The sequence below is a fragment of the Cydia splendana genome, chromosome 15 (genome assembly GCF_910591565.1).
Source record: "Cydia splendana chromosome 15, ilCydSple1.2, whole genome shotgun sequence".
In the NCBI taxonomy this organism is placed as follows: domain Eukaryota; kingdom Metazoa; phylum Arthropoda; class Insecta; order Lepidoptera; family Tortricidae; genus Cydia; species Cydia splendana.
In genome coordinates this window covers 5,207,920-5,235,014 of record NC_085974.1, presented here as the reverse complement: position 1 = coordinate 5,235,014, position 27,095 = coordinate 5,207,920, and the positions used below count along the sequence as shown (strand labels likewise).

General features: G+C 38.1%; 1 protein-coding gene and 2 long non-coding RNA genes across 3 annotated transcripts in view; 2 read left to right on the top strand and 1 right to left on the bottom strand.

The window, feature by feature from the left end:
* Positions 1–27,095, top strand: part of LOC134797578 (uncharacterized) — a 407,161-nt gene that overhangs the window by 82,838 nt on the left and 297,228 nt on the right. The window lies entirely within an intron of this gene.
* The window catches only part of LOC134797540 (beta-1,4-N-acetylgalactosaminyltransferase bre-4-like), a 383,682-nt gene that overhangs the window by 303,373 nt on the left and 53,214 nt on the right, over positions 1–27,095 (bottom strand). The gene's annotated exons all lie outside the window — the stretch shown is intronic.
* Positions 20,253–27,095, top strand: part of LOC134797580 (uncharacterized) — a 182,560-nt gene continuing 175,717 nt past the window's right edge. Inside the window, exon 1 of the long non-coding RNA XR_010145100.1 lies at positions 20,253–20,595. This is a non-coding gene — a long non-coding RNA (uncharacterized LOC134797580). The remainder of the gene's footprint in view (positions 20,596–27,095) is intronic.

Here is a 27,095-nt window from a genome sequence, read left to right as displayed (position 1 = left end):
TTTTTTTTTTCAGTTTTGAATATGTCATCTAAAGAAGGCTGCCATACGTCATGTACTTATCTTCCATTTATACATATAATTATAAATACTCTTAATAAAAAATATATTAAAAGAAATAAAAATGTCAATTACTATAAGTCTCCTTGATTGGACCATCAGCAAAAAAATCCTAGTCCATTGATGGTGACTCCGTGATCCAATCAAGGTGACCCTGGTCCAAACAAGGCAACAGTGCCAAAAATCCTATTCACGTTTTTTCTCCTAGATTATTAAACTGTATTCATTTGTCTGTAAGGTAATGAATAAATATATTTCAATGGTTCAAAATTATCAAACTTGTTTTAATTTCTTAGATGAATTGTGTAAATTATAAGGCAGCGAACTTAAGTGGTCCAATGATAGCAACCTTCCCCTATTTACTACTTAATATAGAAAACATTTATTTACATACAATATATATACAGTGGTACTACTAAACGAAATTAATAACTAGCTTAAATCTAAAATAGGCCCATGAGGCATTGTACCAAGGATGCTGGCGGCATTTCCTCGCTGTATCGCAATGCTGATACGTTGTGCGAGGTAGCGGCCAGCTCTTCGGTCACCAGTTACGTCAACCAGACGCTTCGCGATTTCTGCGAACAACTTATGCGCGCTGGGACCCCATGGACCTAGAGTTTCAACACCAAATGGTACAAAATGGTACTCTCTACCGAGGCTCTTATATTTGTTACGTTTTAGAATTTCGGCGCTTTCCGCCGCTCCGCCCGCTTTTACAGTAGTCTGTTGGCGGTGGGGCGGTGCCAGTGTGTCTACGCAGGTAGCACCCCACACCAACATCCGTCCCAAGCTCCAAGGAACTAAGGACACTCCATCGGGCCTCTTGCCATCATCTCTGATAATGCCAGTCGGCTCAAGAAGAGCAGGCACATTGATGGTGGCAAGAGACCGACGGACTATGTCATTAAGCGACGCATGTCTCGAAAAACGGCCTGCACTTTTTTGACAAGATAATCCGTGGTGTCCCAGTCGGTCCACGTCCGTGCCACAAGAGCATATGTGTGGCGTACACACCGAAACCCCGAGTCGCAAACCAGTCGCCAGTCTAAGGGAGGCCGGATCCAAGAAAGTACCAGTATTGGGCGAAGGATGGGCATGTAGCCAGTAACCGGCTTCCCGGGCTCCGACCGCCAAAAGCCTCGCGCGGTCTGGACCTGTACAGTTGTTTAGGAGAGTATTGTAAGTTAAATCACAGTAAACATTAAAATTAATCACAGTACTTAATTCTGATAAGAATTACATTCCGATTTACACAGCTTGTGTCGAAAGAAAAATTTTTGGCCTAATTATTCCTACAAGGCCTCAATTCCTTCTACGCACTACGTAATATTTAAAAAAATCGATTGGAGTGTCGCCCTTGCATTCAACAACACCAACGATATTATGAACTTTATTTCCGACAAATTCACGCAAACATACGATAAATGTAGTTATGTAACAAAACGTAATTTAAGTAAACGAGCAACCTGCAAATGGGTAAATAGTAAAATAATTAATATGTGTAATAAAAGGCAGGAACTATATAACATATGGCGTAAAGATGTGAACGATAAGCAAAAACGGCTATTATATAATAAATATAGGAATAAAACCAATAAATGTATAGAGAATACTAGGAATAATTATATAAAAAATGAAATATGTGTTAATTTTAGAAACTCACGGAAAGTTTGGGATATTATTAACAGATTGAGCGGTAGAATAAGTAAAAGCATAGATAGAATAATTACGAAACATTTCAAAAATGACATTAATTTGTTAACCAACATTTTTGCAAATGAATTCAGAAATAATGTAAAGACTATATGTGGTCTGTGTGACTCACCCCTATTGAACCATAAACCGTATAGTAATATTCCTAAGGTAACTATGAGATTAAAGCAAGCCAATAACCATTCCGTATGTAATATAATAAAAAAACTTAATAATAATAAAAGCCCTGGCATCGACAAAATTCGTGTTTCAGACTTAAAATACATCATAAATGAAATCACGCCCCTAATTACTCATCTAATAAACACCTGTATTAAAACGTCATCCTTCCCCGACAGGTTAAAGGTCGGCATCATACGCCCTATCCACAAAAAAGGTCCGTACACGGACTGCAATAATTATAGACCTATAACGATTCTACCATGTATAGACAAAATAATTGAGAGATACATCGGGAGTGAATTAAACAGATTTTTAAATAGTAATAATATAATCAATAACAAACAATATGGTTTCCAACAAAATCGGAGTACCTCTCAATTATTAACCAAATTTACAAACGAGGTTAATGGCTACTTAAATGAGCGTAGACATGTAATTACCACCTTTATTGACTTCAGCAAGGCATTCGATACTTTGAATTACAACACTTTATTTTCCAAATTACAGCAAAATGGTATACAAGGACCCTTACTGAACTGGTTCCAGAATTACCATAGCAACCGATACACAAGGGTGAAGATCGCCGACGCGCTCAGCGACCCGCTGGGCACGGAAGAGGGCACGGCGCAGGGCTCCATAATCAGTCCCACCGAATACTTGATTTACGTTAACGACATGTGCAACATATTTAGCGAGGGTTCCGTATACCAATTTGCTGACGACACGTGCCTACTTACTGCCCATCATGATTTACTCGAAGCTCAAAAAATCATGCAACATAACTTCGACTTGCTATGCAAATGGGCTCATGACGTAGGTCTCACAATAAACGCAAAAAAAACTAAAATTATCCACATACGATCGCCATACATTAAAGAAATACGGGCCCCTAACATCATAGCACACACACATTATTGCTTACATAACCCTAACAATAACTGTAAATGCGAAACGCTCGAACTTGTCAACCACCACACCTATTTAGGCCTAATTATAGATAATAACTTCAATTGGGGACCGCACATAGATCGCATATGTTCAAAACTTAGATCCGTCATGGCTAACTTGACATTGCTCAAATACAAACTCCCATACAATACACTACGTATGCTTTACCTATCACTCGCCGACTCAATTATATGTTATGGTATCACAAGCTATGGGCGGACATACAAAACCTACTTGGAACAAATCTATAACCTACAAACGGCACTTCTGAAAACAATTGTACCGAATAAAATTAGAGAAAAGTATAAAAATGATAAAAAGGGCCTATTTAAACATTGCAAAGTTATTAACGTCTTTGATAGGTTTTGTTTGTCCTTAGTAACAGAGGAGTGTGAAATCATACCATCATTAGATAAAAAAAATCGCCCCAGTAATTTACGTACCTTAGACTATCTACCCTCATATGCAACACCAAAAAGTAACAATGTATACGGTAAAAGAGTAATTGAATTTCTACTCCCATATATATTAAACACCTTACCTAAGAATTTACAGTATGATCTCATTAACATTGTTGAAAATCACGGCAAATGTATGCCAATCCTAAAAAAATACTACCTAAGTCTAGACTAATGTATAAAATAGAAGCAGAGATTTTGATATTCATAGATTAATTTAAGTTTACCGAAACACAACTAAGCATGTAATAAATAATAATAGTATTAAGTATTAATTAATAATAGTATTAAGCAAACGCGGATTGGACCGCGCGATCTCGCCAACTATTACATAAACCCTAGAGGTTTCCAATAGTGGCATGCATGTAAAAATTGTATTAAAATTTAAAGTGAATAAATAAACTTAAAAAAAAAAAATATATATATATAAAACCGCCTTATGCTTGTCACTTATCCCCCACAACATGAATCCGTAAAACTCCACAGCATAACAATATTGTATTCCACATACTATGTACATAACTTGGGAACTTCAGAACCAGGCCAAATGTGCGCATAAGACGCATATGTGACACTTGAGGTGAACGTGACGGAAAATCCTTAGATTACTTTGCTAATTATGTAACTCAAAAACATTGAAAAACACAAATTTCATAAAGGAGGCAAACGAGCAGACAAATCGCCTGATTCCGTCGAATGTATCGGTCGCCGAATTAAGGATGACTCACGTTAGACCGGGCCGCAACTTCCGGCGCATAGTTCGATCTTCGGCGCAAGCTCCGACCCCGACACGGCCCGGTCTAACGTGAGTCATCCTTTACCGTCTCTCATGGACTACCGCAACACCTACCGGGCCTAGTGCGAACCACGTTGTCTGTCGCACTTGTAAATTCTTGCATACATGTTATCTACCTGTAACGAAAATTAAGTGTTTAAGTATATTAACAAGACATGTTATTAAAACATCGACTTAAATGGTTGTCTGTAAAGTCGGTTTACGGACGATAATTTTGCGTGATAACGTCATAAGAAAACGTGACCGTAATGGAGATCCGTCCACAACGTTACCATGGGAGATATGTCCACAACGTGACGCTTTTTCGTGCATGCTACCGGTGTTGATCGATTTATAAGACGTTATCACGTCAAAAGGCACGTGCGAGTCAAATTTTAAAATACTTTACGGGCCTAGGCCGAGAATGTCGTCGGCGCGTTTCGCCTGTACCTGCCACGTGATTTCTGGCATTCTGGTATTACGAACGTAATGAGAATATTTCCGCGCACGTTTGAGAAAATATGCTTTTTTGTTTGTTAATAAAGCAGAGTTGCTTTGTCTGTTTACCGCTCATTACTCACTCGAGACCCGTAAAGTTACAATATTAAAACACAAAGCATTTTTCACACGCTCCAATAAATTAAAATTATCTCGAACCGTCGGGGTCGAGGCGGCATTTTTCTCTCCGTCCATAGATTATTCTAAGTATTCTAACTAATGAGAACGGTGGAAACTTTCAGTCGCGGCTTTCGAATTTTTAATAAAGGCTTCGTCACCACTTTCGTCACACAGGCGCGTTTTCCGGGCGGAGCGTGAGCGGGGCGCGCGGGCTTTTACATATAAAACGCTCACGCCGCGCTCACGCCCCGCCTGGAAAACGCGCCTGTGTGACGGAACCTTAATGGATTTATTTTTGCCATTGCTCGCAGCTTATCTAGTAGCTCGCAGTTATCAGTATACCTATTTAATAAGTACGAACGTGATATTGTTAAATTGAGATCATTCTCTGAACACCACTACTAACACATGTTCTTATGTTTAGGTAGGTTGTAGTACATTTTACGGAATCTATTTTGACTCGGAAATGTGTACCGCGAGTATCTTTAAGATTCCGTCACACAGGCGCGTTTTCCGGGCGGGGCGTGAGCGTTTTGTATGTAAAAGCGGCGCGGCGCTCACGCGCCTCCCGGAAAACGCGCCTGGGTGACGAAGCCTTTAGGCATCAGCTGGCCGACCGGAGTAAGGCTGCCTTACCACTGAGGCGGAGGTGAGACGAGACATGCTGGAATAAATCAATAGCTTCTTCTTCTTCCTTTCGTTATACCGGCCGTTTGCCTCGGCTCATGGGAGCCGAGACCCCAGGCGTTATTGGCCTGAATTAGCTATGAATCGTTTGTCTTTATCTGTCATTCCGACTTATGTATTTGTAAGAAAGGGATAAAACATAACTTAACTAAAGCCCGTAAATTTAGGGGGTTAGTATGTACTAGCTAGCATTTAGGTACATTAACATATGCAGCTTTTTTATTCGCACAATATCTACATCTGCCCGTAAATTTTCCGCTTTTCCGCCGTGGGTGGCCTTTAAGTTACCCCATGCTTAATAGTGGTTGGAAAATTGGATATTCGACATAAAACCGTCAATAAATTGACGACGGGGGTGGGTCTTTCTAAAGCGTACCTACGGAAAAAACCGCTGTCAAAAGAATTGTCGACTTTAGAGCGTTATATGGCAACGGCATCAAAAACAAATGTGTGTTTTTTTTGCACGAAATATTTCATTTAAAGTGGTTTCCCGAGTATTCCCTCCTCAAAATTTTAACTAACATTTAAAAAATTACCAAGGAAAAACCGAGATGTTCAGTATTTTAAATTTTTTTTTTGTCATTCTCTTATTTCTGGTAAAATAGGTAACACTAATCCTGCTATTCAGAAAATAATTATGGCTATTTCCTCAAAGTAACAATTTAATTTTCTCTTAGTTAATATACACTTTTAAAACTGCTTTTAATTGGAACACTTCGAATATTTTTTTCAAATACTTATTGAATAATTAAAAGTTTTCCTGTCGGTGTATTTTTCCCCTTTGTGGTGTTTTTACTTACCGAAACAAAAGTTTTAGTCCTAATTAAAGGTATCGAATATTGTATAAAAACGGCCAAGTGCAAATCGGACTCGCGCACGAAGGGTTCCGTACCATTACGCAAAAAACGGCAAATAATCACGTTTGTTGTATGGGAGACCCACTTCAATATTTACAATATTTTTTTTAGTATTTGTTCATTATAGCGGCAACAGAAATACATCATCGAGATTTTTTTAACTGCCTAGCTATCACGAGATACACAGCCTGGTGACAGACAGACAGACTGACGGACAGACGGACAGACGGACAGACGGACAGACGGACAGACGGACAGACGGACAGACGGACAGAAGGACAGAAGGACAGACGGACAGAAGGACAGACGGACAGCGGAGTCTTAGTAATATTAGGCTCCCGTTATTACCCTTGGGTACGGAACCCTAAAAAGGAGCTAAGTAACTAGGGAAATGTTGCGTACAACTAAAAAAGGTTTAATGCGAGCCTTTGAACAGTTACACAATAAATATTGCCAGCACCTTCTGATGCCAGACACAAAGGAAGGGATTAAGGGGGGGATATTCGGAGACACGTTACAATAAAGCCGTCTTAAGTAACCGTGCCTCCGTCTAGAGAAAACCCCCAGTCTGCCATGTCACATTTAAATAGGAATTTACATTGTATATTACCGGCGAGTAAGAGAAAAATAAGTTGTATGTCAAAAGAGTTACATTTACGTTCTCTTTATTCATTTCAACTCTTAAGGGGCCCACTGATTAACAGTCCGCCGGACGGTATCGGCCTGTCCGTTGTTCGGAACTGTCAAAATTTTGTTCTAACTGACAGGCCGATGCCGTCCGGCGGACTGTTAATCACTGGGCCCCTTTAGGCTAGGTGATTTATAATATTAATGTAAAAGTAAAATATAAACACACTTACAAAACAATAAAAAATACCTACCTACATATAAACACATTATAAAAAGCCTAACTTAAGTTAAATTTATTGTCATGTGCATTACATTGCTTTAAAAAATAAAATTATTATGACACTATGAAAACGCTATATGGTGGGTCATAAATCAGTTTGGTCAAATCAAATTGTACCTTTAAGTTGTTTCGCGTTAATAACGTCATCAATGTCCGCTGGTCTAGCCACGCCCTTAACTAATCAAATCGTTAAATTCAGTTCAATTCAATTGAATTTCAATTTCTTTATTGATAACGTAAGTTACATATCAATTTTATTACTTATACATATTTACATCTTATGTCTATTTTATAATTAGACAGTCAAGTGACCAGTGGAAGGCATACCTTCTAATTAGGAACGATTTGATTGGATACGAACATCGCTAGGCCGGCGGACAATGATGATTATACTGCATTCTTAACGCGAACGAACAATAATCCAATTGATTTTTAGCTGACAACACATATCTAAAATGTAGGTTGTAATATTCACCGTTAACAAACAAGTTCCACCAAAACACTTATCCACCTACAGCTACATAAACCCGCCCACACACTCAACATTTCCAGCATAAATACCCACGTACGCAATCTTTTCAGCTCCATATTTTCAAATACGGGGCAATAACGTTTGTATTCAAAAGTGTGTATTGCAGCCACAATGGGGCTGCACGTAATACACAATATGATAGGGCAGCCTCAAATCAGCAGGTATGCGAGCTGCGTTCGTGTGTGAACGAGGTCTCGAGGCGTATTCGTGACTTGTGTTCCGTATACAATACGTATACTCGAATGTACCGAAAACTGATCACGCCATAACACTTCGTTACACTTGTTTTGGCACATTACACGTCAAAAAATCTTTGGTTGTTGTTGTAGCAACAACTTTTAGACTTGAGGGATGCTCTGGCCACATCACAGAACGTTATACGTAGCTTGCATTGCGTGTCCTACGGTTTGTTAAGAGTAGGTACGCAACGAAACGATTTACCTACTATGCATAGAGTCAGAGCCGTTAATGTGTGCATGATGTCTGATTCGGAAATAATTACCACTATTCCAAACTTAACTTTAACGTCCTAGGCTATTATGACACCCTAATGTCATTTAATGAATCATCAACATACATACATCGTAAATTTTATAGCATTTTTGGTGCAGCGGTCCGGTTTTAACGGATTTGGTATAAACAATTTTAACCTTTAACCCTAATGATTAATTAGCGTTAATTACGTTAACATTAACCTTAATTTACCATTTCAGTTGGAATTATATAGTATAGATAACGGAATTGGTATAGATTCTATACCAATTCTGTTAACACCACTCCGCTGCACCAAAAATGCTATAATATTTACGATGTCCGATTGATGTCTGATTCGGACTTAATTACCACTATTCCAAACTTAATTTTAACGTCCCATTATGACACCCTACTGTCATAAATGAATCATAAAATAGGTATGCATTTTTGCAGCTCTGTCTACTGGGCCAAGCTATGAGCGCCCTGACATCTACTTTAGTAGCTTTATATTCACGACAAATCTAAAACACTTGCTGAAAAGTCACACCGCTACTGAATTATAAATGAAAGAACTGCTAAAGCGCCAGTTGAACTCACACGTATGCATAATCTATCGTGAATACATAGTTGAAACCACAGAACTTTTGTTCGTAGTTAAACTTTATTCAACGTAGCAGTTTCACTAAAACGGTACTCATTTGTGAAGCGTACAATTTATGCGTTGCCCTAAACTGGCATATATTAGACCCTCAGGAACAAGGTACAAAGTGGAATAAAAAAAACAACGGGTTGCACTCCGGGAGTGCCGGCAGAAGTGAAAACTCAACGACATTGTAACTCAAAGTATTAATAACAGCGCCATCTAGTGCAAAATGTCCGTAGCACTATGTATAATTGAGGTTAACGCCATCTAGCGTTATTTCGTCGCATTACTTGAAACCCCTAAGCACATCACTGTGAGTACTACAGTTATATTAATACCAGTTTGAGGGAAACTCACTAGATGGCATTTAAATCAAAAAAGAAAAACACAATGACATTGTCCGTCACCCCTGACGTCACGCAAGCGCCCTGCGCCGCCTAAACGAAACAGCAGGCTCAGGCATACATTTTCGCCGCGCGGTAGAAAGAGAGGGTTACGTCTTACGTCTGACGCTGTCTCGAGTTTAACATTTTTTCCCACCTCAAAAAGTGCACAGCGCCGCTAAAGAAGCTTTCACTTCAAAAATTCTGTCCTAACTGGAAACTGACGTAACTGGAATAAAAGCTTCTGTCCTGACTGGAGCCGACGAAATTGGTATTAAAATATTCCACTTACGTCAGCCGTTTTAATTTTCTGACCTACCTATATGGAATTCCATAAATTTTGATGTATGAAAATATTTTCTGATCTAAGTGGCAGCTGACTTAAGTGGAATATTTAAGGTAAGGAACTTCAATGGAATTGAAATTCAAAGTCGTACGATTACGTTTTTAGGGTTCCGTACCCAAAGGGTAAAAACGGGACCCTAATACTAAGACTTCGCTGTCCGTTTGTCCGTCCGTCTGTCTGTCACCAGGCTGTAACACATGATCCGTGATACCTAGACAACAATTTTCACGGATGATGTATTTCTCTTGCCGCTATAACAACAAATACTAAAAACAAAATAAAATAAATATTTAAATGGGGCTCCCATACAACGGCAACAACGGGGCCGTTTTTAGCGTTATGGTACGGAACCCTTCGTGCGCGAGTCCGACTCTCGGCCGGTTTTTTTGATCGATTTCTAGATGCTGCTTACTAGTGCCAAAAAGAATAGATAGTATAGAGGGGTCCTGTCATTGTAAATGTTGTAGTCACTGTAAATTTACTGCCATCTATCGACACACGACTAAAACTCAAAATGAAATCGTATAAAGTTATCAAAAAATGTATATATATGAATAAATGATTTTATTATTTTTATATCATTTTGATCCATGTTCATTCACTGATATCTATGTGTTAAAATTGTTAAATATGAAACGGTGTCGTCACGCTATCTAGCCGAGGATAGGCTAAAGGTGTGTGCGGCATCTATTCGAGAATGACTTTTGCTTGACTTCCGAGGCACGTTTTTTCCTTAGACTTTATTCGTCTTATACGAAGTTACATATGTCTTTGCTAGTGCTTACTACTGCAGCGATGACGTGGGCGCGGTGGGCGATTTCACTATTAATTTCCTTTATAAAACGAGGGTCGGACGCGTACTCTTATCTTTATAAGTAGTTTTATTGAATAAATCGATTCTCTTCTATTCAATTTCATCTGACTGTACCTAACCTAAGCCATAATAATGCACTAGCCATCGATCGAACAAGCTTTAGAAATCCTGAGTGTATTTGCAGACGACCCTTACATTATGTGAAAAATCGCAGTGTCATGCCTACATCATTGAGGAGCCCATGTCTAAGCTTGCTACCAGAGACGAGGTAGCAATATAGACCAGTAGAGTCTGACCAGCGAGTCGTGGCACAAAAAAAACGCGGGAATTTCAATAAAAACCGCACCTGACAATAAAATTACTATGAAATTAAATGACAGTTTGAAACTGACAGCTTATTTGATAAGAAAAAAATTGCTATATAAAGAATTTTAAAAAATAGCTTGTAACACGATTCGCTGGTCAGACTCTTAACTTCTAGTTCTCATTAGGTCATATTAAAAAACTCGCAATTTAATCTTCGCTATATTTTCTGATGGTATATATTTCAATGTTCTGAGATGTAGCTCGCTTTGGTCACAAATTTTAACGAACTCTCAATTTAATTTTCAAAGGTCAAGCGGAGGTTCGTTACTCTTTCAATTATTTTTAAATCAGCAAGAAGATGGACTTATCATAACAACCCATTATTTCGCATGCTGCTTTGCCTTAAGGTTGAGGTAGAGAATGCCTTTTGGTATTAAGTTCGCCGTGTGTACGAAAAATTATATTCTTTTGAGCAATAAAGATTAAATAAATAAATTGTTTCCACTTTTCATAAGGAGTAGTTAATTTGACTGATTTAGAAACCTATTACCCTTTACTCTATTCTCGTTGCACACCTTAAATCAAAATACACCCACGTGCTCGAAATGTATAAGTATGTATAAACACCGCGCGGCTTGCTCCTTAGTTGTCCCTCGGCCGTGTACTAAGTAATACATGTTCTAATTAAGTATTCCTGATTATCATTTATATACTCCCAGAGAGTTAATTCCTATAACTGGTGACCCCGACGTGATATTATATAAACAATAATAAATAACAATAACAACAATATGTGTCTTTATAATTTATCTGTCTCTGCTAGCTCCCAACGAAATCTTTTCAGCAGCTCAGTTTAATCCGGCTCCGCATCTAAATCCCGAGATAAGGTAAGTGAAACCTTTGTAGGTACGATTCTGGAAACGTCTAACTATAGCATATGTACCTACTAGTACTTCGTGGCTACTTCGTATACTTCTTCTCTACCTTATTATATATTAGATTGCGCTGACACAAGCAACATGCGTTTATGTCACAGTACAGTAAACCAGTGTGTTAAGACGAAACGGGAGCTGAGCTAAAAGTCAATTTTGAGATTTCAAGCTGAATATACCCGTCGCTCTGACGGGGCGTGAGAGACTGTATTTGTGTGTGTAATGCACGCACACAGATGCGTACGCTTGCACCCGCGCGCGCCTCATTGCCGACAATTTGCAATGTCATTTTTCGTGCGTTACTGCCACGAGGCGTTCACAACTTATTACTTACTGTGTTGCGATTGAATTTTTTGACCCGGCTTACGTTTACGGAACTCGATAATCTTTCTACTACTGTGACTTGGCTTTGTTTACTTGACTTTGCTGATCAGCTTATTGTTTTGGACTCCGTGAGTTGTGGTTACCTATTGGACCGCACGCAATTCATCTACCTTTATTCAAGTATACCTATACCTTTTGTTATACCTACGTGTTGTTTACAAAACTTCTGGTTATAATATTACAATAATTATGACATTTATGTTGTACGTAGGGTACCTACTTATGATACTTACTTATAAAGAATTCATGATAACGTCAAATAATGAGTCAAAAGGGTAGGGAAAATAAATCGTGTACTTACTTATATATACTCTTACACTCAACAGCCAACTTTAACATTAGAAAAAGGCACTAAATTTAATTTATAATGGGAGGTCGATCATTGTCGATTACATTTCTTTTAAGTTTGCTGCATTTTTCTAATGTCAAAGATGACTTGCCGAAGTATAGGTAGGTACCTACATACATATAGGTAAATCGTGTTTATTAGTTACACACATAATATTTAATGAATATGGCAATAGAGTTTGGAATTCATACTTACCTACTATTCTAAACAACTTTCCTAATAGAGTTTTACTAGAAATAAGTAATAAGCCTAATAAGATTAAGTATATAATAAAAAAAGAACTGAATACCATAGTACAAGAATAATTATTAGTTAAGTAAGCACATGAATATAATACATATACCTACACATAAATATACATTATGTATTTATAATGATAAGTAATAAATATATTAGAACTTAGGATTAGGGAATAAATTTAATATGTCCCCCTCATCCTAGTTACTAAAATCTTAAATATTAAAGATTATAACTAGGTTAAGAACGTGTAATAGTATTATTTTTTGTGAATTAAAAACAGATTTCATTAAAAAAAAATTAATGTAAAATGCCTATGTACGTTTATATAAACCTACTTCGATTTATGAAGCACATAATTCTTATAAGCACCATATACCTACTGTATTCTCATAAGGCCCAGGTACTCAAGAAATATGACCAATATTTGCCAGTATCATATTAGTTTTATTTTATTTGAAAATTTAAGGCACTAAAACATCTCTATTCCGATTGAAAGTAATTTATTTAAGTATCTAAATTTCAACGAACTTAACCTCTAAGTATTATACTATAAAGGTACCTGAGGGTATTATTATTATACGAAACATTATTTTAAGAATACGAGTATTCATTACTTTAGAAGGTACCTACTTATAGATTTTATTGCGTGATGCACATATGCGTAATTAGCCGAAACCTTTATAAGAGTGTCATTCATAAGAAGTACATAAGATATAATTTATGTACTGGTTTGCTGTTAGCTTTTAATTGTATCACTTTACATATATGTTACTCAAATAACTAACACGGTTACACTGTTGTAAGAACATTATTTTTCAGGTAGGCCTTATTATACCTACTATAGGCCTTATTACCTCCTAGTACCTTAGTAGTAGTAGTACTACTACGGAAATTGATTCAAAGACTCAAGACTGACTTAAGTGGCAGTAGGGTGTAGGGTTTTTTCTAGGCTTAATGAGTTCGCTGAAGCTTATTTTTTATACTTAGCGCACAGAACCACTAGTTTAACAGTATCAGCTCTAACCACATGTCACCATTTTGTCCTTTACGTAACAAACTCAGGGGCCCAGAATATCCGATGTACCTATCAAATCAAGGTTCTGTACCAAATAAGGCCCGGTTATTATAGTTCGTTATTTTTTAGCATTAGAAAGAAGGTAAACAATCATGACGTGTCTTTTTATTAATAATTATTGAAAAACGCTTTCAAAAATTAGTTTATATTACTTATGAAAGCAAAAGAATATAAAAAAGTATATGATTAATACATACATACATACATACAATCACGCCTATTTCCCGGAGGGGTAGGCAGAGACCACGGATTTCCACTTGCTACGATCCTGACATACCACTTTCGCTTCCTTCACATTCATAAAATTCCTCATACACGCTCGCCGGTTTAGGGTGCTCTTGCTCATTAATATGATTAATATGATTTATAATTCTAACATATTTGCTATGACTTATTTTTCAATGGTAATTTTTAATAAGACATGTCAAAATCTGTTACCTTAATGCAAAAAAACGAATTCAATAGTCATATCAAACGTCGATTTTGCAGTTGATGATGAGCTTGCATTTTCTACCATTGGTGCTGCAAATGTATCAACCGGTGGCGATAAACTTTGCCCTCTTGTAAAACAAATTACTATTGTGATTGTGTCCAGCAAAAGGCCAAAATTCGGTTTACTTTCCTGTTTAAAATATTACTAATTTATTCATATTTCAGATTAGGTACATAGGTAAAACTGTCTGAATGTTACAATGCCAGCTGGCAAATTCTATCACATTTGTTTGTTTGGTAGTCATGGTAACATTCACTTACATTGATATCCTTATTAAGATCTGTATCTTATTATCCAGACCATAAAATATTGCCACCGTTGCCCTTTAAAAAAATACTGTTTAAATAATTGGCTACTCAAACAATGCTTCTATAGTATAAATAATGACTACACAAAAATGGGTAGTATTGTATATAATGCACGAAATAAGGCCCGATTCTTAAGCGGGTTTAAATTTTGAGGCCATGTACGCTAATACTATAGACAAAATATCAAGTTTAATAAACACAAAAAAAAAACATTGATGGGCCTTATTTTATAATTTAGGCCTTACTTTGTAATTTTTTAAAGTAGAGTTAGGCCAAGAAAAATCTATAGCGATTTTGATAGAACACGCAGTGCAAGTATTATTTCAAACGTCGCTTCTATGAAATTATGACATATAAATAACACTTGCACTGCGTGTGCTATCAAAATTGCTGTAGACTTTTCTTGGTCTGACTCTAAAATATTCTTTATTACACCACAAACATAAAAACAAATTTAAAAAAAACCGGCGAAGTGCAAGTCGGACTCGCACACGAAGGGTTCCGTACCATTATTTATAAAAACGGTCACCCATCCAAGTACTGACCCCGCCCGACGTTGCTTAACTTCGGTCAAAAATCACGTTTGTTGTATGGGAGGCCCCACTAAAATTTTTATTTTATCCTGTTTTTAGTATTTGTTGTTATAGCGGCAACAGAAATAAATCATCTGTGAAAATTTCAACTGTCTAGCTATCACGGTTCGTGAGATACAGCCTGGTGACAGACGGACGGACGGACAGCGGAATCTTAGTAATAGGGTCCCGTGTTTTACCCTTTGGGTACGGAACCCTAAAACCGATTTACAATGTAGATAAAGGTAGCAACAGGCGGTCTTATCGCTGTTAGTTCTTATTCTTCGTTTGTTTAGCATTAGAGTGAAGGTGACGTGTCTTTTTTAAGCATGCAATCGTATAATTATTTAGCTTTTTTTGTAATAGTTATGTACTTAGTGGTTAATATTAGTATTTACTTTTTTTTTCAATAATGCTTAAAAACGAAGTATAGACATGACAACCAAATATTAACGCCATTGTAGGGCAGGATATACAGAACATGAATCATTTGTACTGTCACGCTCCGTGATTGTTGAGCCATTTAGGGTTCTAGCTAAATTGGACATTCCATAGAGCACGAGTAAGTATGCGTGGAACAACCAATTCAGCTAGGACCCTAAATTGCTCGACAATTACGAAGCGTGCCTGTAGGTACCTAAAAATTGTGTTAACCCATTTTAACCATGCAATAAAATATTTTTGATTTTGATTTCTAATTTGAAATATTAGAATCAAAAAGTTCATAATAGATTGTATATCATAACTACAAAAATGTGTTCCCTACTCTCAACCCAAAACCCCTTGTATCTTAGGATCTAGATATTTTCACACAAGACGGTTTATCGATAACTTCTTACATCACTAGATTATCGACATTAAATGTCGACTATTGCCCATCACTTTTCTGGCTGTGTACGTATTTAGAAACTTGACTCCGCCCCTAAAATTAGTGCGATAGGGACAACTGCAGCTGAGGCGAAAAATCCTGCGTAAAAATGACAAAAATCGAGGTTTCGTAGTCCTCTTTTTCCTCCCCCAAAACTTAACCAATCGTAACCAAATTTGGAAATCTAAATGATTATGAAATTATCTGTGTCGGACCGTTTTGCTTTTTTGGCTAATTGATATCAGTTTTGAATACCACGCCTCTCATTGCGGCATAGTCTATTAGGCCATTTTGGCCGTTTTTGAAGGGCTCTAGCGCCTTAAAAAACAAAAATATCAAAAAAAGCAAAACGGTCCGACACAGATATTGACAATATTAATCTGTGTTGAAAAAATCATTGCTCTAGCTTCAAAAACCACGGAGGAAAACGAGGACTACGTTTGTATGGAGGAATGACCACTCCTGTTGGCTCTTAAGGATGACTCACGTTAGACCGGGCCGTGTCAGGCGTGGCTCACTCCGCGATTTCGTCGCTTTGCTACAGGTAGCTAAAAGTACATCCGTTCCGCCCCAATTTTGGGGAAAGCCATAAGCCGCGCGTGGCGCTGTCGCCACCTAGCGGCCATATCTGTGCTGATCGTAACAGACGCGTTTTGTTAGAGAGTGAGTCTTCTGTACCTAGTACTATTATTTATTCTGTGGCCGTGTCCGACCCGGAGCTTCCGGCGCATCGTTTACTACTAAACACTGACACCGTATTCGAACAATGAGATACGTCAAATACTAGATATTGAAACGATATGGATCGGATATGTCAGTGTCAAACAAGTGTCAAAAGTGACGTTTTTGTTTGAAGAAACGTCAAGTTTGACACATAGCCGATCCATATCGTTTCAATATCTAGTATTTGACGTATCTCATTGTTCGAATACGGCTGTGAAAGTGGCTAATTGGCATATTACAGTCCCATAGTAAAAGTATAACATATGCCCTCATAAAATATGTCTAAAGGTTGAAAAAACATCCTACTTCGTGACTACTTCGTACATAAGCTGCTTTTAAGAATGGAATGGACACAAAGGCTGCTACCTACTCTAAGTATCAGGCTTTGGCGTTCTTTAAGAACAGTTTTGGACCTAAGAGGTTGGCTTTTGATTTCTTAGTAACTTTAATGCTGTACTTAGTCAGTAAAGCTTAGTGAACAATATAGTTGTCGTACGTCTAAGCTACGCAAAGATAGATAGATAGATAGATAGATAAAACGTTTATTTGGATGCTGCAAAGACACACAATTTACAAATAGGTGCATTACAAACAGAACAAAACTAAAAATATGTACAGAGTTTAATTAACAATAAAAAAAATACTTAAACACGAAAAGATGGATTTACTTGCTGTACACTGTGTGCATTGCAGCAAAAAACAAAAGGGTTCCGACTCAGCTATACGCTTCGCTCTTTTGAGCAAAGCACTGATATTCTGCCGGAACCCAGATCACGTTACAGTTGGGTAAATATGATGGTAAAAAAGTGCGCAAAGGAAGACCTTTAACCTTTTGGACAGCAATGACCGATATATCCGCACCGCAGGTTGAACGCCAAAGACTGATTAATCGGACACACAGACCACAGAGCAACATAGACCTAATGCATAAAGTTTAATTTCAGTTTTGACACTTCGGTGACGTGGCGTCCGCGTGACAGCTTTTATGTTTGACACGGCGTCGAAAAGGTTAAGGATGACTCACGCTAGACGGCCCGGTGCCGTGCACGGCCAAGCAAGATTGACATGTCATTTTCTATGACGGCTGACCAGTGATCACGTGGTGCTTGAAAACGAAGCGCCGGAAGCTCCGGCCCGGCCCCGTCCCGGTCTAGCGTGATTCATCATTGACTCTGCATACGATGAATGTATTATTAAAGCATAAATAACATTTTCGTGATATCATAAATATAATAATCAAGCCTAAACATGAATCAATTAAGCCTCTATTCAATAACAGAACAAAACGTGAAGCCCCAGTGAAAAATGTTACAGTAGCAATTTGGCGGCCATTCTTCCGTTCTTTGTTTATTAGTGTTAAATAGACGTAAGTCCCGCTGATTTTCTATTGAATTAAGTCTTTGCGATGGTGCAGTTACGAACGAGCGGGCAGGGTCAAAGTCCTGGGTTGGCATTGCAGGGGCGCAGATCGCTTACACGATAGATGGAGCACTTGCATTGGTAGTTGGAGTAAACGAACCTCTACTTTACTGGGTAACCTGGCGTCACGCTGCATTTTTTTTTTGCGTCGAAGGTGTTTTTTTTAACGATATTAGGCTAACGAGCAGACGAATTGCCTGATGGTCAGCAATTAGCGTCGCCCTTGGACGCATGCAATGCCAGAAGGGTTGCAAGTGCGTTGCCGGCCTTTAAGTTGAGAGTGCGCTCTTTTCTTGAAGATTTGAAGGTCGTATCGATCCAATTATTTTAGTCCCATTTTCCTCTAAAAAATCCGTTCTTAATGAAATAAAGCATTTCAAGAACACATGTTTTAAAATACAAGGTCCTTCAACAACAAAAGTCTGTCAGTATCTAATGACGGAACTGTTATCCTCTTAATCCCAGTCATACATGTCCAAAATTTGCCACTAAAATTTAAAGTTATAGTGTAAGAAATAGAATTGATTTCGTTTTGTTTGAAAACTAAACGACACAAAACTGTTCCAATAAAATATTATTACCATCACACTCGCTCAGTAAATGTGGAATTGCACGCAGGCTTAGCGGGAGTTATAGAAAAAGCGTTTTCCCTAGGGAGTTATGAAGGTTCTAGTACCATAATTAACAGTTTTTTGTCTTTATACTTCATTTTTATATCGCAAGTGTGATGAAAAACATTGTGTGTAACTCGGGGCGTAATAATATTGCAAACTCGAGTCTATAAATCGCTCCAGCAAGCCGTCGCGATTTAACTTACTCTCGTTTGCAATATTTAACTTACGCCCCATGTTGCACAATGTACTATTAAATTCCTTCGAACACATCTCCCATAGGACGGTAGAGGTATAGGTAGATCATGCGGAGTGTATAAGGAGTAATCTATGTGCAGGGCTTTTCAGGCCCGCCTACCCTGTTTGCCAGGTTAACTGATGACTGTTGAACATAGCTTTTTGCTAAACGAGCGGTTTTTTCGAGCAAATTACGGCTTTTGCTATCTAGTAAGGTTTCTTCGTCAATTTAATTACTCGATTGCAGGACAGTAATATTTTTCGAATTAATATATATGAATATGTTTTTAATATACTAAACGGTGGCAAAGAAGCGTATAGGGGGCGTGCACGAGCTATAGGAGGCAGCATAGGAGCCATCAGACATTTAGCGCGAGGCGTAAATGTGACGTTTATGCACTGAGAGAAAAATCATTAGTAAACTAAACCAGGAATTAAAAAACAGTTCTGTACTGGGGGAAAAAATGAAGTTTAGTAATAAGTAATTATAGACGTTTCACTATTTCTGTAAAGTTTATTTATTTCTACAAACAGCTCAGTAATCCTAAATCTAATACCAAGAAACAGATAATAGAAATTGCAAGAACTAATAGAAATTGTAAAAGTCAATTTGTTCCTCTTAGTTGACTCTCCTTGTCCCCGGATTAAGTTTATTTTTGTAATTCTAAGTGTGTTTTTGTTATCCATTTCTCTCAGTGTGCTTCCGATGTAGCCCACAAGATGGCAGAACCTATTATGCACAAGGATACGTACCTGCGAGAACGGTAGCACTTGTTTTGGAAATGTTGTACACGTGCACATATGTTTCCGATTCAGGCCACAAGATGGCAGACCCTCCAACGCACACGGTCCCTATAGCTCCCTTTTTTAAATCCACGAAAGCACGAATTCATCGATTAAATGAACTTAAACATGAACTTTATGTTAAAGCACATCAAATTAAACAATATAGATAACTTTCAATTACTTTGTTAATCCCTTTGTTCTTGTTTTCATGAATATCCTTCTTAATTAAATTACTTTGAAAAAAGTCTGGAATATAAACAATCTTAATCAAAACACTTAGGAACCCTCCAATAAATTTTATCTATTCGAAGTTTATGAATAAAGCAATTTGTTTTTTACAAAAGAAAACGGGTAACAGAAGTAAAATGATACCTTACCTATAATTACATTACAATCTTTCGGCTCGATTCGGAAAATGAATTAGATTTCTACTAGACTCCAACAAGTTACGATACGGATAATTTAAAGATATTTGTATGATAGATATGTCAAATTTGACGTTTCCGCGATTCTGGAGGTCCTCTTGGACGATTTCGACAAGTTATGACGGATGTTGGTGTGGGATGCTACCTGCGTAGACACACTGGCACCGTCCCACCTCCAACGGACTACTGTAAAAGCGGGCGGAGCGGCGGAAAGCGCCGAAATTCTAAAACGTAACAAATATAAGAGCCTCGGTAGAGAGTACCATTTTGTACCATTTGGTGTTGAAACTCTAGGTCCATGGGGTCCCAGCGCGCATAAGTTGTTCGCAGAAATCGCGAAGCGTCTGGTTGACGTAACTGGTGACCGAAGAGCTGGCGGCTACCTCGCACAACGTATCAGCATTGCGATACAGCGAGGAAATGCCGCCAGCATCCTTGGTACAATGCCTCAAGGGCCTATTTTAGATTTAAGCTAATTATTAATTTCGTTTAGTAGTACCACTGTATATATATTGTAGTTATGACTTAGATATCCAAGTCACATCTAGTCGATATCTAATGTAGATCTAGTTGATCTCTAAATCGTCTCAAGATGTTGTGACTATCTCGAAATCCGAATAGGCCTGTTTCTCTGTGAAAGTACGAACAGAATCAAATAAAATATCGGTTTCTCAAACGAGGCGCTGAAAATTAATGATAAAATTAACCTATCGAATTACTTTACACAAAAAGAAAGGTGCCATGAATAATTCATTAGTATTAAATAATATCTGGGGGTGGGGTTATATTTCAATCGGTTCCTGGAAGGAATCTACGTAGGTACGAGGAAGAAGGAAACAAGGGATAAAAATACCTAGCCGTAAATTAAAACTTCTAAAGATAGCGCTATACCGGGTGTTTCCTGTAACAGGAGCAATCAATTAAACAGTAGGCTGTACCCCTCAAACTGACCAACATTTGTTCAGCAACTTTTAAAAATAATTTATGTTTTGATTTTGATTACACTTTAAAGTTTATTCTAAGACGCAATGTATTGCAAATTTTGTTATGTTTAAACCGTGACAAGCAACGTCAAACACACTGATGTCAGCGTACATTGGAGGCAATATTTATTTTGTATGAAAAAGAGGAACTCTAAAGGATTTATAATTTTTAAAAGTTGTTGAGTAATAGTTTTATAGTTTGAGGAGTATAATATATGATTTCATTATTTGCTCGTGTTACAGGCAACACCCGGTATACCTACATAACTAGCGACCCGCCCCGGCTTCGCACGGGTTAACAAATTATACACCTAAACCTTCCTCAAGAATCACTCTATTCATAGGCGAAAACCGCATGAAAATCCGTTCAGTAGTTTTTGAGTTTATCGCGAACAAACAAACAAACAAACAGACAGACGCGGCGGGGGACTTTGTTTAATAAGGTGTTGTAGGTATTATCTCTGTTTCTTTCAATATATGCATGGAAGCGGAAAGTGCTGTAGATTGTAATCGTATTTTTAAATTTGAATAACCACCAACAAACAATGCACCAGATAACATAACTTTGCTCAATTTAGAAAGGTCGTATCAGTTTGTGTTTTGTAATTATTTACGCCACTTTTGTTTTGAAATGTGGAATAATTGTGATGTCAGACGACCTCGATGTTATCTCATTTTGGTCCATTTCTATTTGATATTCATTCTATAAATACAATGAGTTTAGTTGTGTCTCTATTTTTTTTTGTTTTGCTTAAAACTAAGTAGTGTAAGTACCTAAGGCAGATAATGAACTCATAATATTCAAGATTCATTTTGTATTATTTGTAATTTTGGTATTTTAAGTCCAAACTTATTAGTTTTAATTAATATATGATGTAGTTAAAATAGCAACTCGAGAAGTCCATCTTATTTGCGAGAGTCAAAATGGTATCAATATTAGTATCAAGAAATGTACAAAGTCGTAGCAAGAGCGTAGAGCCGCTACGCCGTAGCGTTAAGAGGATAGTGGTGACCTGGTGACCGCTTCTCCATGCAAATGTAGTCACCATTTTCCGCCCTGAATATTGACCTTACGTAAATTATTTTTACTTGATGTATATTAAGAACTCTTTCTCACTGACGTCCAGTTTTTTGCGGGTACGGTTTTCTGCAGGACCCCGTTTTAGTAGTATACGTGCTAATATAGTATCGTTCACACGAGCATTCTGTTTACGGGATACTGCACGCATACTACAGAAAACAGGATTCTGCAGAAAACCGTACCCGCAAAAAACTGGTCAGTGGGAAAGAGCTCTAACTAGTTTGCCAAAGAGCTATGGAGCGCAGCATACTAGGAGTAAAACGGATTGACCGAATCCGTAACTCTACGCTGCGCTCAAAAACGCGCATTACTGATGTTGGAACTAAGACCGCCAAGCTGAAATGGGACTGGGCCGGCCATGTCTGCCGCATGCACCCACAGAGGTGGGTCAAAATAACCACGGTATGGATGCAAGACGGGCGAGGGTCTGGTAATCCCAGACGGAGATGGCGGGATGACCTGGACGCATATCTTAACGACTGGCCGGAGATTGCTCAAAACTGAGACGAACGGAAATCGAGGGGGGAGGCCTTTGCCCAGCAGTGGGACACCGTATAGGCTTATAATATATATTATCTATAGTCCCCATCGTTGACTTTTTCCGATTGTTTGATTATAAGAGTTACATTTAGTGCAACATGAAACGAACGACTATTTATTGTAGTAGGTATATAACATAAATACAAACTTTGTTAAATATCCCATTTCCTGCCTTATCCAAGCTCGTATTTCTCCACAAGAAACTTAGATTGGCTTCCCGGTTTTTAATTTTTCTCCCGCGACATTCTAAATCCTGGCTTCCATTTTTAAAATAGAAAGGCAATTTCTCACACACGGCGCACAGAATAGTGTTGGGTAAGACTCGAGTCCTTTGAGTCCTCTGCTTCAAGACTCGACTCAGTTTTTCACTCTTTTAATTAAGTCTAAACTCGAGTTCTTTTCAACTTGATGGAGACTCGAGTCTTTGGTAGACTTGGGTCCTTTTCAGAGAACTCTCGATTTTTTTACAAACAATTTTGAAATACATTGTCTTTATGTATAAATTGTGGATTACGTACACAAATGATACAATACCGCCTAACGGCCCGATTCGGATTTTGAAATAGACATCTATTAGATATCTTTTAGACATCACCAAGATACGATAACGATATGTTTAAGATCTAACCTGTCAAATTGAACGATTATGATAACTCTTGAACGATTTCCACAGGATATGACTTAGAGATCCAATTCACATCTAATAGATATCTTACTCTATCTGACGTAAAAGTGACATTTGTTGCCCGAATTGCGCTGCAAAAGAGAACTAGTTGATATCTAAACTATAACGTATCTAGAATGGATCTAGTACGTGTCGTCTCTTGTGAATATCTTGAAGTTCGAATACGGCAGTAATTTATTTACTGTTATTTAGGAAAAACCAATAAAAAAATTCATGGACTCTATATTCGGAGCCTCGAGTCCAATTGAGTTACTCTTAAAAAAAACCGGGCAAGTGCGAGTCGGACTCGCGCACGAAGGCTTCCGTACCATAATGCAAAAAACGGCAAAAAAAAACGGTCACCCATCCAAGTACTGACCCCGCCCGACGTTGCTTAACTTCGGTTAAAAATCACGTTTGTTGTATGGGAGCCACACTTAAATCTTTATTTTATTCTGTTTTTAGTATTTGTTGTTATAGCGGCAACAGAAATACATCTGTGAAAATTTCAACTGTCTAGCTATCACGGTTCGTGAGATACAGCCTGGTGAGACGGACAGACGGACAGCGGAGTCTTAGTAATAGGGTCCCGTTTTACCCTTTGGGTACGGAACCCTAAAAAAGACTCAACAAAGGACTCGACTCGGGACTTTAAAGACTCCGAAGTTTTTAAGCGCAGAGTCTCGTAAAAACGAACCGAGTTCTCCATATTCAGACTCAAAGGACTCGAGTTCCTACCAACACTAGCACAGAATGGAATAAAGTCGAGTTATTTTCTGCGACGGCTGTTTAGTTTTGATTCTTTTGCCTGAAAAAAAAAACACTGCGCGGTATCGTTCGAAAACGTGTGCATCTGCGGAATATTTTAGTTCCGTTTGTCGCCCGTGCAGATTTATTTCGGTCGTTGAATAGATTAGAATGCATTTGGGCAACCGACATCATAAATCTTAATATTTCGGTGGGTTTTCTCTGTAATAATTTTAAAGTGTTTCAGTAAAAAAAACAACCGGACAAGTGCGAGTCGGACTCGCCCACCGAGGGTTCCGTACTTTTTAGTATTCGTTGTTATAGCGGCAACTTCTAAATACATCATCTGTGAAAATTTTAACTGCCTAGCTATCACGGTTCATGATATACAGCCTGGTGACAGACGGACGGACGGACGGACGGACGGACAGCGGAGTCTTAGTAATAGGGTCCCGTTTTTACCCTTTGGGTACGGAACCCTAAAAACTTCTGTCCAATGGAACAATTTAGCCAGATAGGGAGAACAAAATTATGACGATTTCGCCAATATCAAAAATGTGCTCGTAGAGCAAGACGTTATTCGGTGATTACTCTTAGTAAAGTGATAGCTGGACTTTACAAATAACCACGATGGATTGCCGGGTGTTGCCTACAGAATGGTTAAACACGTTTCAATTCTTCAAGCTGCACACTTTCACATTAGTTTACTAGTTAATCAATAAGCTATCAATATTCCAATTTAAACAACATTAAAGAGCAAAAAACAAAAAAAAATTCGAAACGCCATCGCCATTTTGAAAGTTTACCCGAGACTGACAGCTGTCAAACGGTAATTTGGCGGGAAAGATGCGTTCAAAGTTATTGAATTATTGAACGTTGCGGTGGATCGGTGTCGAGGACAAACATCGTTACGGATAATTAGGTATTGCTGTAGCAGTGTATAGCTGCAATACACATTACAATGTCCGTCCAAAATTGATTTTTCATTTTGTTATTTAACCTAGTTTTTTCTTACTTTTCTATGAATAAGGTATTGACCGATGCGTAAAATTAAAATTAGGTACTATTTTAAACTTGATGTTTTGTGCTATGATGTAGCTACCTATATACTCTGGTTTGATTTCTAAAAACTAGACAAATAAAGCAAGATTGAAATATACTAAAAACCTTGTGTATTTTGTGTCTAGTTAGTGCATAGTGTGACTATTTATTTAATATTTTGTTGTTAGAATGGAAATGACGTGAAAATCTTATACATCCACCACCCAAGCGTCCGGTCACTTTACCGACACAAAAAAGAAATATGATCCCATGCTCTCGACCATAAGGCCCATATAACTTACCCCTTACTCCCATTTTGCTTAAAGAGAAATGGGCAGGATCCTTACGTAATATTTTCGGACCGAGCCTGTTACTATTCTCATTCCTTACCGAATTAAACGTTATAAGCGTGACCTCTAAATAGAAATGTGCCAAAGAGAAGTTTCTATAATTTACCATGAATTTTTCTTATGATTTTTTCTGCGTGTATGTGAAGTCCCCAATCCGCATTGGGATAGCGTGGGGACTATAACCCAAGCCATCTCGCGCATGAGAGGCCTGTGCCCAGAAGAGGGACGTTTATAAGCTGAAATTACTACTATTATTCCCATGAAATGCTCTCGGTATTTTTTTCTGCGCGTTTATTGCCAAACCTTATTAATACCTACAGTTATTAGTTTCGATTTCTATGACACTTGAAATATACGCGAATGAGTGACGTAAATGTTAAATGAAACAGTCGTCAACAGTAACAGGCCCTAATCTGAACGGGAACTTTCTAAGTGGAAAATTGCATGAGAATTTTCTTATGACAGTTTCCAGGAAGTTACGGAAATTTTGAGAATGTTCTACTTACTACCTCTAAATCCATAATAGCGAGTTATTCCCTCCCATATCCTCCTTAATAAGTCCGTCTGAGGCAATTGTTTGGTAAGCGAATGGAATAAAGCCGTGAATAATGCGGCGGGGGAACGAACTACGCTCTAAAGAGCCTGTAGTTGGATGCAGGCTGACATACAAATGAAAAAGGGGTAGTACTTAAACGATAGTCTGAGTCTGACCAAGCTAACTGTATGTTTGGCTAACAACTTAAAAAAAAAATTAAACGCTACGTCTTAGGTAGCAGCATGACTTCGTCTAATACAAATCAAAAAGTATATTTTTGTAATGTGTAATATTTTATACAGGGAGGTCCAAACCTAGACGTCCAAAAATTTTTTTAATTTAACATCGTGCGATATAAAAAAAGTCACGCTGTCTGGTCGCAGTTAACGCAACACACTGCTCCTCGCTTTGCTCGTCGTGGCACCTATCTTGGCTCTGTGAAATGACTAGACGTTTAATATTTAGCCAAATCACCTTCCGTCCACTGGAGGAATCCACCAATACAATTGCATAAAACCTCCGCTCCTCTTGCGCTATTGGTGGATTTTACCTCGCTCTCTGCTCCGCTCCAGTAGACAGGCAACCTCTACGAAGTAACAAGAAGATCGTGTCAACGACCTGCAAACGTTATTCACTTGTATGGCGGCCGGCATCCAACTGGCGGCCGTAAGCCGCAGCCCTCGACTGCCTCTTACGAGTATCTATTGTCCGTGGTGCACTACAGACTCGCAATATGCAAGTATGCACCGACAATGAAGCGGGGATATATTTCGGAAGGCGTACAAATACTAGCGAACTAATTAAAAAAAAACCGGCCAAGTGCGAGTCGGACTCGCACACGAAGGGTTCCGTACCATTATCTATAAAAACGGTCACCCATCCAAGTACTGACCCCGCCCGACGTTGCTTAACTTCGGTCAAAAATCACGTTTGTTGTATGGGAGCCCCACTTAAATCTTTATTTTATTCTGTTTTTAGTATTTGTTGTTATAGCGGCAACAGAAATACATCATCTGTGAAAATTTCAACTGTCTAGCTATCACGGT